Source organism: Podarcis liolepis (assembly GCF_965112155.1).
Source record: "Podarcis liolepis genome assembly, chromosome: 5".
Classification (NCBI taxonomy): Eukaryota; Metazoa; Chordata; class Lepidosauria; order Squamata; family Lacertidae; genus Podarcis; species Podarcis liolepis.
This window is the reverse complement of record NC_139556.1, coordinates 75,415,142-75,428,105: the sequence shown is the minus strand read 5'-3', so window position 1 is coordinate 75,428,105 and position 12,964 is coordinate 75,415,142. Positions and strand designations below refer to the sequence as shown.

At 41.3% G+C, this 12,964-nt stretch overlaps 1 protein-coding gene and 1 long non-coding RNA gene across 11 annotated transcripts in view; one reads left to right on the top strand and one right to left on the bottom strand.

Moving 5' to 3' along the window:
• The window catches only part of ZBTB38 (zinc finger and BTB domain containing 38), a 31,610-nt gene extending 18,833 nt beyond the window's left edge, over positions 1 to 12,777 (bottom strand). For 2 of the 10 annotated variants that reach the window (XR_014526314.1, XM_083503647.1), the window contains exons 1-4: positions 12,657 to 12,777; positions 11,757 to 11,848; positions 7,407 to 8,974; positions 5,846 to 6,932 (exon numbers count right to left, since the gene is read on the bottom strand). The gene's annotated coding sequence lies outside the window, so the exon portion shown is untranslated. Of the gene's footprint in view, positions 1 to 712; positions 1,514 to 4,901; positions 5,818 to 5,845; positions 6,933 to 7,406; positions 8,975 to 11,756; positions 11,849 to 12,656 lie in introns of those variants that run through there. The other 8 variants (XM_083503649.1, XM_083503644.1, XR_014526315.1 and 5 more) reach the window with 6 other exon arrangements.
• Positions 1 to 12,964, top strand: part of LOC310707104 — a 213,695-nt gene that overhangs the window by 154,983 nt on the left and 45,748 nt on the right. The window lies entirely within an intron of this gene.

The window sequence follows — 12,964 nt, the reverse complement described above, 5'->3', positions numbered from 1 at the left end:
ATTCCAGCATGAACGTTTGCTTAACTTGCTAAAGAAAGGAAGAAGAAATGTACCACCAAAAAGGGGGCATGTAAAAATATATATGTGTATGGTCATTTAGCTACATGGGTGGTCGTGTGCCCTATTTTGCAGAGGACAGTCCTCTATTTGAAGAGCTGCCAAGGGACAGTGGTCTTTCTGAAGGATAGGACTCTTATCTTAAAGGCTGGCAAATCTAAATCCTGTTTATGACACAATAAGAAGGGAGAGCAGAAACCTAGAAGTTATCCACCAGCAGTTAGGACCTGGACAGCAGACACAGGCCATCTAGTTTCCCCCACTGTGGAGATATGCATTTCTGTTTCTTATTTAGAGCTCTCCAAGTGGTGCACAAATATAAGTTAAAATTCACAAACAAACAAAACACATACACAAATATCCATAAAATGCATCATCATTAAAACAGAGATAGAAACCAAGCAAAAATCAATTTTAAATTATTCTTTCTAAATTTCTATCTATGCAGATAAATGTATACACACCCATTTTAAAATGCCCCCCCCTTTAAGGTGATACATTTCTTCTTACTTTTTTAGCAATGCAATAAATAGACAACCTAATTTGATCTTGAATATATGCATCCACTGTGGTCTTGTTTTCATGAGAGCAGAAGAGACAGGAACATGCAAAACATTTTAGAGACAGAATTATACGTGAACAGGATTTTCCAGACCTGCAGAGAACAGCTATAGAACCCAGGCAAACATGATCTTCAAATTTACATTGTTTATATCCTTTCTTACACACATCCTGCCTCTGTAGTTTTCGACTTGGAGCCAACCGTTAGCAAACGTCCTTTTCCCAACCTTCCAGAAAGTAGACACGTCATTCATTTTCCTGCCCTCTGCCTCTTCCGTTGCCCAAACATGAGTTCCTTCCCCGTCGTTTCATATGCATGGCTCCCTGTGCTTTACTCTTTCCTACAGAGTATCACAGGTTCATGTTTTCCCACTGAGCTCAAAATGATTAGATGATCCACTCCCATCCAGATTTCGCTTCCCCTCAGCAATTTATTCAATCCAAAACAAGGCATGTATGGCAGTAGCTGAAGCAGACAAAACCGTGTCCTTTTCCTGAAACCTGACTTAGGGTTGATATTACTATCTTTAAAAGCATTTAACCAAACATTGGAGAGCATATATTAGAGATCTGAATGGCTTTTGAAGTGCATTGAGGGTGGAGATACTGAAAAAACACCTGCAGGAAGCATCTTTACAAATACATGAGAATGCATCGGAACATTTTATTGACATGCCAGGCACCAAAGCCTACAGGGAATTTAGCAGGAGCCGAAGCAATCCTGAATGTACTGCTATGGTGATTCAGAAACTCTGGATTTTTATGGAGGTGAAGAATATAGGATACAAAATACAGATTGCACAATATACTAAACATCATCATCATCACCAGCCCATCCCACTTCATTTCAAAAGCCATTTGGAAGAACACGTATTTGCATTGTTTATGTTCTGAGAACTATGAAGAAGAAGAAGAAGAAGAAGAAGAGTTTGGATTTGATATCCCGCCTTTCACTCCCTTTAAGGAGTCTCAAAGCGGCTAACATTCTCCTTTCCCTTCCTCCCCCACAACAAACACTCTGTGAGGTGAGTGGGGCTGAGAGACTTCAAAGAAGTGTGACCGGCCCAAGGTCACCCAGCAGCTGCATGTGGAGGAGTGGAGACGCGAACCCGGTTCCCCAGATTACGAGACTACCGCTCTTAACCACTACACCACACTGGATTGCAAGTAACCCACTATAGCTATATGGGTGAAATGATCTAACATCAGGCAAGAGCATGTCTTCTTCCTCTCCTCCCCATTGCAGCAGCACCACCCCAACTTGCTCCAGAGGGTCCCCAACCCTCCTGAGCATATGGGGGGCGGGATATGGGGAGCTGCTGGGAGGAAGACAGAAAAGTAAACTTCTGCAAGTCCATTCCACTCATAGATGGACCCAGTTGGCTGTCTCCCATAGATAGATATGGGAAGTTCAAGGACTGCAAGCTGAACTAATGACTTCATGCAAGACATCTCTCTCAACCTCAGCCTTCCCACTACCCACCTGAAATCTGTACTGCTGGAAAACAATGCTGGGCATGGACTACTAAGATAATACCTGTGACACCCAGGTGCTATATGAATTCTTAGTACCTTACTGATTATAGAAGAAAGGGGGATAGCTGTAAGCACACATACACACACGTTCTTTGTGGAGACTGATGGGGGTCTGTCTGATGTTTCGTACAGATGGTGGTTCAGTCTCCCACAGTCATCTCAATTTATTTCAGCGGCCATTTGGAAGGGCACTGCTTTTCTGTTTAGCCATTTGAGGTTGATCCCTAAAGACCACTGTGTAAACAGCCAGTCCACAATTGCTGTAATACATTCCCACGGCTATTTGGAAATCCAGTGTACTCCCCATGGCCATTTAGAGGAAAATAATGCATTCCTATAGCCCATGCAGCGTTGTTCATTTTTGTGTGCCAAAATGGCTGAAACGGAGGAAAGGATGGCTGGTTAAGTCTTTTGGGTACGTGTTGGTATGTTCCAAATCTCATAGCAAAAGACAGCATTTTCCTCACTGTAACAGCCAGTCAGCATTCATGCTAAATATTCAAACAAGGGAGCACTTTTATCATTAAACAAAACACAAGGCACCACCACTGCCATGCAAATAACCCAACTCTTTTGGCATAGGAATTGCTGGCCGAAAACTTCTGATTATTTTCCTCAAAAAGGCAGTGTGAATTTAGTCTTCATAAAATGAGTGAGTGAGTGAGTCAGGGTGAGTGAGAATAAGAGAGAAAATACTCCTTTGATGCAAGAGAGGAATCAAAACCCACCATCCTGAAACATATTAGACTGAAGCAAGAGGGAATTCCAAGAGCAATACTTTGTAAACCATCATTCACATCCTCTCCTGTGCAAAAGCTTAAAATAAATGGACATATAATAATATGCTTGGCAGTAAATTACTTTTTAAAAGTCCATGCATGAAATAAATTATGTTAATGCAAGCATCAAAGAACTGATGTGTAAAAGTTATCCCCAAAAATAAGTAATCAAAATTAATCACTTACAGATAATGAAATCATGAACCCCTGTACTGAAAAATATCGTTCAAATGAATTTGTTTTAGAAGCAACTTAATAAAAACAGAATGGGGAAATCTAGCTTTAGTAAATTTATCAAATATCGTTATTTTGGATTTAATGTTGTTCTATTATGTCATTCTAAAACAGCTGTTATCAGCCATCCTCTAGAACAGATGTATTATATTTTTCTTTAGTGAATTGGTAATCTTCAGAAAGAAGAGAAAATTAACATTGTACCTTTAAGATTGCTTTGCGATTTGCAGTAATGTAAACGTCCAATAGAATTATACTTTTAGTATTTCTATTAACCCAGTGAATCTGTTGTTGTTGATCGCGATCGATACATCAGCTTTAGTAGTATCGAAGTCAAGGACATGAAAAGAAAATGGCTACCATGCAGAAAAATAGCTTTGCAGTGAGATGTGCTTCAGTTTGAAGGAAAGAATCCATGTTTTCAAGAAGCTATATTAAATGTGTAGCAACGATTAACAATACCTTTTATCCTAGGTTTGGTTTTTACAGCTCCTATTATACGTGAGCTGCTTTTCATGAAATATTATAAATTTGAACTTGCATTAGTGTTACTGTAAATCACATATTAAATTATCCCCTCTCCCCTCTCCTTCTTTGTCATCTCACAACGTTGGTTAAACTGATTGATTCTTTTAGGTTCTGTCTACTAAAAAGTCTCTAATTACTGCTGAATGTAACGATGGAGAAAAGAGATTTAAACATAATTACAATTTTCAGCTGCTTACAATTTCAGCCATGTTCGTTCAATACTGAGATGAAATTAACTATTTTAAGAACACATACATGTCCTGCGTGTGTCTCCCTAAGATGTACTACTTCATACTGTGTGGTTGTTTTTGTGAGAAAGACGGTTGCATTGCTTGAAACAGTCAATTCTAGATGAGAGAAAGGTTACTGTTACATGCAAACCTCCTATCATTTAATGCATTATAGCTACCCAGAAATGCAGTATGAGATCATAATTTGCATTGTGGAATTAAACAATAATAACTGTCTTTGCATCTCTGCTACTGCATCCTTTAACAGGATTTGGTTGCCAAGGAAACTGGTTTTGGCCCAACGTTAACATGAAGTACCTATGTCCCGAAATATATCCAGTGTCACACCATGATGATTTAAAAATTAATTCACAGGTTAGCATATCTATACATGGCTGGTTTTAATTTGTTAACCCTTTGAAATAAGCCAGACTCAACAATTAATATTGAGTTCCAGATGAAAAGGACATCTTTAGGTGTTTCTCTCTTTTGACATAGCCAGCATCTTAAAAGAAAATAAAGACTATAATGAAATACGTCCTTACTTTATTTCCGCAATATTTATAAGATAAACGATAAGACAAATGTTTATAGCAAACGTTGACAGACCGCTTCCTAAGGCAAAATTAAAATATTTTTTAAAAAAATTCACAGCTCTGTCCACAACTAACAGTTTTGTATCTTAGCAAACAGCTTAATCATGTTCATAACCGGGATCAAAATCCTTTGGACGATAAGCTTTTAAAAAACGCATTTGCTGCATAAGCGGTGCCACGCCCCGATTATCTAGTAGACGGGGTATTTCTAATTTCAAAATAATGTATGCTTTTAAATAGGGAAACCCATGCAAAGTCACGACATTTAGAACTAGATCTTTTTGGGGGGGGGGATAAACTGGTTTAATAGATCTCGGTTATATTTCATTTCCTTGCATCATGGAACGAGAATAGGTAAAAGCATGCAAATCTCCACCTACCTGTGTATATGTCTTAATGAAGTCTTAGCACGCCATTGCACCCAGCCATTTGTATACAAAGTGAGGGAGGGACGCTGAAATCTTAGACGTCTCAAAAAAATAAAATAAATAGCTCTTTTCAAAAAGCAGCTTGCTTGAATGGACTGTGATCAAGATAGCTGAACTTATCAATGGGGAGGACAGAAGTGAGTGCGTCTGTCAGGGAGGGAGGAGATGCCCTCATCCAAGGTGGTGGGTGGTTTTTTTTTAATAAGCTGCAGCAAAGGGCTTCCTGCTCACCCCCCCCTTTCCCTTTTGAGGGTTCAAAGCTGACCACTGCAAAGACCACTTGTCACATTTGTTGAAAATCAGCCCAGTGCTATCCCTGTCGAAAAGGAAAAACTCAGCAGCCAAAGCCCACTGCACAACACACGCAGACTGCGTAAGAGTTAAAAATAGATTGGACGTGCCTGCATAATAAATATGTCACTTCCAAGGGCTTTAAATTTGATATTGCCATTAATTAACAATACAACATCTATTATTTAAATAGCAGTAAAGGCAAGAAGAATAAGACTGACCCCACCTGGAAGCAGAGTTCGCTAAAAAAATAAATAAATCCAAATTTAAAAATAAATAAATAGAGCTAATGCTGGTTTAGAATGCGACGATAAACCAACAGCCCACTACACTGAAAATGAAATTGAATGCTAAAGGTGGCTGCTTAAATAGTTATGCCCATCAGGAAGCCCAAGTCTTCACTACGACATGATATGGCACACAGACCATTTACATACTCCCATTCGAAATACTAGGCATGGCATAATGAATTCTGTATCCGCAGCATGCAGACAGCACAAGCAACATTAATCCTGCCTGCCATTTTAGGCTCGCAGCAGCAGCAGCATGATGCACACACTACAGCAGCACAGATCTGGTTAAACGGGAGGCAAGGAACCGCTCACCTTAAAAGCAGTATCTGATTAATGTTGTTTAAGTGATATTGCAAATCGGCTGCTGAATCTTAGAGCAACTGGGTGGGAGGGAACAAAGAAAAAAATGTCATCAACTGATGATGCAAGACGAATCGTTACTCTGCACTGCTCAGTCAAGCTCCATGTTCTTCAATGATACAATCTCAAGTATTTCAGATTCTGTAGCAAAAAAACCCCCGAAACCTGTCTGCAGAGTGGCTGTCTCCATCTACCGAGAAAAGCAGAAGATTCCTTTCACTCACTGGAGGGAGGGATGGAAAGAATATCTGCAGAAATATCTTATTGACGGAAGAAGATTTCATATAGTACGTATTAGGTCCTAGATATGTATCCCTATTGCTGTCTTTTTTCTTAACCCGTGTAATTTGCTTTTTGTTGTTGTTAAGCACGTAATTGCCAAGCATGTAACAGACGAAATCATCATTGCTTAAACTCTCATTCTGCACCGGATTATCGAAAAGCTGAGCGTATTGACAAAATCGCAAGCGCGCAGAGGGTCTGGCTGCAGAATCAGCTGTCTGCTTCTGTGTTGCTGCCTGCTTAACCACAAGCAAGGTTAGAGCTAAATATATCTGCAAGGCATAAACGGAAGCTATTTTGCTGTACAGATTACGTTACAAAATGCTCCATCCTTAAGAGCTCATAAGATGAGTGCCTATTAGAAAATGTTTTGCTGCTACCCTGCATCGCTCTACACATCAGGCAGTGAAAGACTGTGGAGACTGCTCTTAAATCTAGTGACCTAAATAATGCTAAGATGGCTTAAGTAATATACACACATACTCAGCACCAAAGGCAGGAAATGAAACAAGGGGTGTCTCATCAGAATGCAAGTACAGTACCAATTCTAAATAAAATGCAGTGCCCTATATATGCACATCGTATGCTAGGATGGGGAGGATGGGATGCTTATTCCTTTCATTTTTTGTTATTGCCAGGATAGGTTTGTTTTGTTTTTATCCTCAGAGGCTTTCCTTAGCTACGGCATCTGTGACATCTTGATTCCTGGCATCATGGAGGTTAACACAGGCACATCTTAACGGTCCAATTTTTAATTCTGCAAATCCAAATAAGCTTTTAAAGCAACAACATTGAATTTAATTCACCAAAACACAATACTTCAACACCTCTAAACAGGCACTGATGCTTTTGGCCTTGGTTCTTGAGTTTTGTTGTTAAGATCAATAACACGTTTCACTGCATGAATAAGACGGGTATTATTCTAGACCGAGTCTGTGAGAATTAGTGGGGGTTTTTTAATGAAATGAAATAGAAAATTTTGAAACAAGGGAAGCTTAAACTGCATTAAATATGTAAGATGGAAGGAGAGAAAGAATAAAAAGGTGGATTGGTTCACTTTTTTTCTTTTTCGGTGCCTAGAATGTGAGAGGGTCTTCTGCTTCATATTCAATGCCAGCATCTCCCCAAGGGGGGAAATTAGGGAGGGATAGAACAGCTGGCTACGGCCACTGCTGCAGTCCCTTAAGGCTGAAGTGTTAGTTAAAAGGAAAAACAAACATCTGAAACGTACCTGCCTGGCTATATAAGGACAAGATCCTTTCTTTCTACGGCATGCCACTTTTCTTTTAAGCAGGTCTAAACTCTCCCTCTCCTCTATGTGACACACAAAATTGAGAGCTGCTGAAATCTGGAAAAAACAGCTGAATATATTTCTGACCTTACTGGAAAATTCTCCTTGAATGTTATAGATCTGTTTAATGCTACATTAGCTCCTGATGCACCCACACTATTTATGGGAGATTAATTCAATAGGCAAACATGGTTTGGGTACATATTTCTGTAACCCCAAAAGAAATGCTTAACAATAAATGCAGTCGCATCCTCAACACATTTATTCATGAGCTAGTCACGAGAGGTCATTGCTTGCAATCTATATTGTCAATTACGAACAATTGCCACTTAAATAACTGAAGACTGCCATGCAAATAAATATTTCATAGAATTCCAGCCAAAACGGTCCCACCTTCTCAGAACATCATTCCCGTTGTTTATGGCTCTTTTATAAGAGGAATAAATTTCTCTGCCTTTTTTTTAATCCCCCTTAAGACTTTTTTTTCCAGATTTTGTACATTGTGTCGCTGGGTTTTTTGCTTGAGATTCAAAAGACCTAAAAGCTGGCATTTAAAAAATGTGCTTCTCAAATGTATGACATCAGTCAAGCAGCGGCAGAAGCAACCCAGAGACAACAGAGGCCGGGCTCACGAACACACGTGACACAAACAGGCTATTACAAACTCTGTTCTTTCCCCCTTGACAGGCTTATTGCAGTATATTCAGCTAACATTTCAAAACTAGGGACTATATGCAAGGGCAGATTTTGCATCTAAAGAAGAAAAATAAAGGCTGGCATATGGCTATGCTAATGTACGGTTTTACGCTATTGTCTGCTAGTAGCAGCAGCAGAATTCACATGTTCACAGATTATGTATAATTACAATACCGGTTTTCATTTGGAAGGACTCTTTCTCTGCTTTTTTATTTTAATGAAAAGCCCTCTTGTACTATTGTGTGTAACGCCAAGGACAATTCAGTCAGTCTCCAGGTGATCAAGGCCCGTATGAAACATCTGATGTTGTTCTGTATCAGACCCGTGCAAGAATTCTCAAGTGCGAGAATTCATCATAACAATCCTCATATCCGTACCCCCATACTAAGACCATTTTTTAAAAAAAATAAAAAACCCAGTCATTAATGGGGATGAATTAGTAAAGAGGGAGGGAGGGAGGGAAAGCATTGTGTAGTGTTTAGAGTTTTGGACTAGGGCTGGGGAGCTCTGGGTTCAAATCTGCACTTAGCCATGAAGCTCACTGAATGACTTTGGGCTGATTGTTATCTCCCAGTCTAATCAACTCACACAGTTTTTTCTAAGGAGCGGAGGGGGTGGAGAGCACTATGGGAAGGAGGCTGGATAGGAGGAAGGAAAAGAGAGACCCTGGAGGGACAGAGTGATTAGAGGGAGCCAAGCACCCGTACTTACCTAGGGGATAACTAGGCACAATGGCTGTAGTTCTCAAGGTGCACGCTGTGGCCGTGACTCTTTTCCAACCAACTCAGGCAGGCAGGGGTGATGAAAGAATCCTGGAAAAGACATATGCAAAAGCCAGATTGGTAAGGCATAAGTCTTATAGCAAAGGGCTATTGTTGATTGATTCTGGAAGCCAAGAAGGGGATCATGCCCCTAGTTTACACTTCTGTTGATTCATTACATACCGAGTACTATTTTCATTAGTGCTGTAAACCGAAGGGAAATAAAACATGTACTGTTTTACGGGTCCGTCCTGTGTCGTTTGTGGTCATTGCTGGGAATATGGATGCTATGGGATCTGAGGTGCTCCTCCCCCCATCCCAGAACCCATGACATTATGCATTATCAAATCTGCCTCCTAATCAAATATTTCAGTTCATCTTTTCTTTTTGCCATACAGCACATAAAATTAACATGGTGGTATTATTCTTTTTAAAAGTTTATTTACACAAAACATTATTATTTTTATTTCATAAAGATTATATGCCACTTGATTTTAAATAAAGCAGTTTACAGAAAGAATATGTCAAGCATGCTAAAACAGCAAAGAAGATGCCTTTCTTTGTCTGGTCCTGGTTTGAGGTTGACAGGGGAAAGCTGACATCAGCAGAAAGATTTCTTGGTAATGGTAGATCACATTCAGCTAGGAAGGGCCGCATCCCACAAGGCAAAGCCTATCAGGACCCTAGACAGAACACTCTGGTGAGGACCACCTAAATTGAGAGCTCTTGCAGGTGCCTTTCCAAAGCTGGCTGGTTTGGTCCTGCTGTTGGTGGCGATGAGGTGGCTGTGTTTTTAAAGCAGGGTTTCTCAAACTTGGGTCCGTGGATGTTGTTGGACTACAACTCCCACCATCCCTGAACACTGGTCTTGCTAGCTAGGGATGATGGGAGCTGTAGTCCAACAACAGCTGGGGACCAAAGCTGTCAATGTTTCCCTTTTTTAAAGGGAAATTCCCTTATTCCGAATTGGTTCCTCACAAGAAAAGGGAAAAGTTGACAGCTATGCTGGGGACCCAAGTTTGAGGAACTGAACTTCTGATTCTGCAGAAGTTGGCTCCTACTGTGTGGGGGTGATGGGGAATGCAATAGAAACCTGGTGAGTTTGGAAAGCCAACTTATCTTCTGACCAAGAAGGTCCTGCAGTGTGGAATGTCAACTCTCTGAGGGGCACCTTCTCCTGACCATCGTCCTCCTCAAAGTTCAAGGAAGGACTGAGGTCAGAGAACACGGCACTGCCAAAACCAGCCCCTGCCCTAGAAGTGAGCTGTCATTGGCACCAACACACCAGGCTCTACTTCCAGGCCCCTACATAGGCCACAAACCAGATCCTTTCCCAACTGTAGGAACCGCCTGTCCTACTTTTGACCCAGTCGTCTCATGAAAGGATATTAAACTTCTAAGTTTTGTTGCACACCTCACACAACCTTACCGGAAGATGAAGGACACTACCAAAGAGATGTTTACCACGTGCAGGCTCACTGATTACCTCAGAAGCAACACCAGATTTGCAATGCTTTACAGAGGAAAACACCAGTAGCCACTTATATCTCAGTACTGGCAACGAAGTGAATGAGACTGTGTAGATAAAGAGGGCTGATGGAAAAATTTCAAAATCTATGGGTGCTTCCAGACGTTCTGTTTATGCTAGATGACGTTGCGTCAAAGCAAGTGTTACCCAGCCCTTACCATATTTCCATCACTTTCCATCTCTCGAAAAGCCCAGTCTTTGGGGGAAGTGAGCATGTAGTGCAACACCTCCCAGTCAACTATAATTGAACAAACTTAAACTTTCTGATTTTTGAGGCGCAAAAGGGCTGTAGGGGAGACTGACAAAATCACACACCCTCTTCCACTGGTAGAATTCTGTGACCACGTTGGTAAAATTCCTGCTGGTAGAAGCTTATTTGGGATTTAAGCCATTAGCCTTATTCAGCTTTTTTCTTGGCTCCATTGTTGAACAGTTAAGGAGGAGATAGGCCATGCAGAATACCCTATTCCAACCCTGCAAACTCTTCCCTCAACATCTGTGCACACAACACAAATATCTGAAGCAAAGGGGCCTTCACACATTTAGTTACACACATTTAGTTACATACATGGCATTCCCTAGAATCAAAGAATAGTAGAGTTGGAAGGGATCAGTAGGATCATCAAGTCCAATCCCCGGCAATGCAGGAATTTTTTTGCCCAATGTGGCTCTCGAACCCACAACCCTGAGATTAAGAGTTTCATGCTCTACCAACTGAGCCATCCCTCAGGAATTAAATATAACCTGATTGTTCAGGGAAGCCTCCATATGTACGTAAGCACAAAGGCCCATCACTACAGATGTTCATGCTGTATGAGCGAATGTCAGGTAAGGATTGGGCAACACTAGGGGTGAGAATTCTCAGCGTAGCCCACCTTCTTGTTTCTATATTGTTCAGTGCAGGAATGAAGAGCCATACATAACTAACATATTTTAGGAAGATGCATCCTTGGGCCAAATGAGTACAGCACCTTCTTCTCATGCTGCCACTTTCCACAAGGGTGAAAACAATGTTAAGTTTGGGCCTAACCATCACAGCCCCAGTTGCTTGCACCCTAGACAGAAAGGTGAGGTGGTAGCTTTCCAGCTTTTTTCCGTCTTCTCCTTTGCCTTTTCAAAGCAATCTAATAAAATATTATAATCCAGCCTGATTTCTCCTAGGTATTAACATACTCATTAAAATAAACCTCACACTTCTTAGGAGGTTCTGCCACACAGAATATGCTGCTGCGAGTAGAGCAGATGTACTGAAACTCGTGCGGCAGGCCTGGAGCTTGACAGCTACAGAAAAGACATTCGACGCACCTGTCAAGATACGTGGGTTTTCAGAACACAAGTCGCAGACGGAAGGCCCCAGCAGCATCTTGTTCAAAACGATACTTGGCAGCTTAAATTACCTTTTAAAAGACAGAACTGAAATTCACACTTGAAGATTTCCAATTCTCTGACACATATATACTTTCGTATACCGTAGGTCTTCCAGCAACATTACCAACATAACACCGCCAAGAACAAATCTATTGCTTGGGCTAGAAGAAGTAGTTTGCACTTTGAAATCTGTTCTATCTGTTGATCAGTGCAATAGCCATTCCTTTTTAATGCTCCTTGCATGCTCAATTAATGTGTGTACAGGTGTGTGCGTATGTGGCTGGGGGTGAGGGGAGAGACCAGGCCTTCTTCCATCCTATACATATTCATAAGAAAATCTACAGAGGAAAGTTCCACGTTAGGGGAGGGGGGCTTCTACAAGGGTTCATTTGAACTTGTGTGGGTTGTGGCAGAACCTGATGCTGTGCTGCACTCACATGTTCAATGAATGCATGAACAATGCCTGCAAGGATCAAGTGCCAAATGGTCTGGAGACAATTGCACCATGAGAGACAAAAGTCGGAGGACAGATTTCAGCCCAACACTAGTCCAAACAGCAGCAAATTAAAACCCCAAGAAGCACAGCTTATCAGAAACGAAACATTGCAGCCCAGCAACAAATCCTAAGGTCGGTCCAGGCCCACCCTCACAGACCCAGAAGGAATGAGCCAAAAAGACAAGATGGGGGGGGGCTTTGCAGCACTCACAACTAAATCGTCCCCACATAATTTACATCACTTCTCCCGTATCTCATTCATACAATGCCCGCTCGCTATTTCTTCTGAATGTGTATCCTGTACAATAGTACACACACTTTTTAAAAAGCCTAGTATTTACTATGAGCTTGAGCAAACCGTTTCGGCACAGCTCTTCCCACGCTGACCTGTCCCTGCAGAAGCAAGAGCAGCAGGCAAGGCGACTGTGGGCCGTCATTCTGAGGCCTAAGGCCCAGCTGTTCTGCATCCGGTGCACAAACTCTGCTGGCAGCCTCCTCTCGTCGCTGCTGTACAGTGTTTCTGAGCCTCCTGGTGTTCAAACAGGGGACTTGCAGTTTCTACAGCAAGCATGTAAAAAGCCCAGATGAGCTGGAGGGCCAGATTCTTAAGAAATAGTCGCTCTGGAATCTCGCCCATAATTTTTTTCCA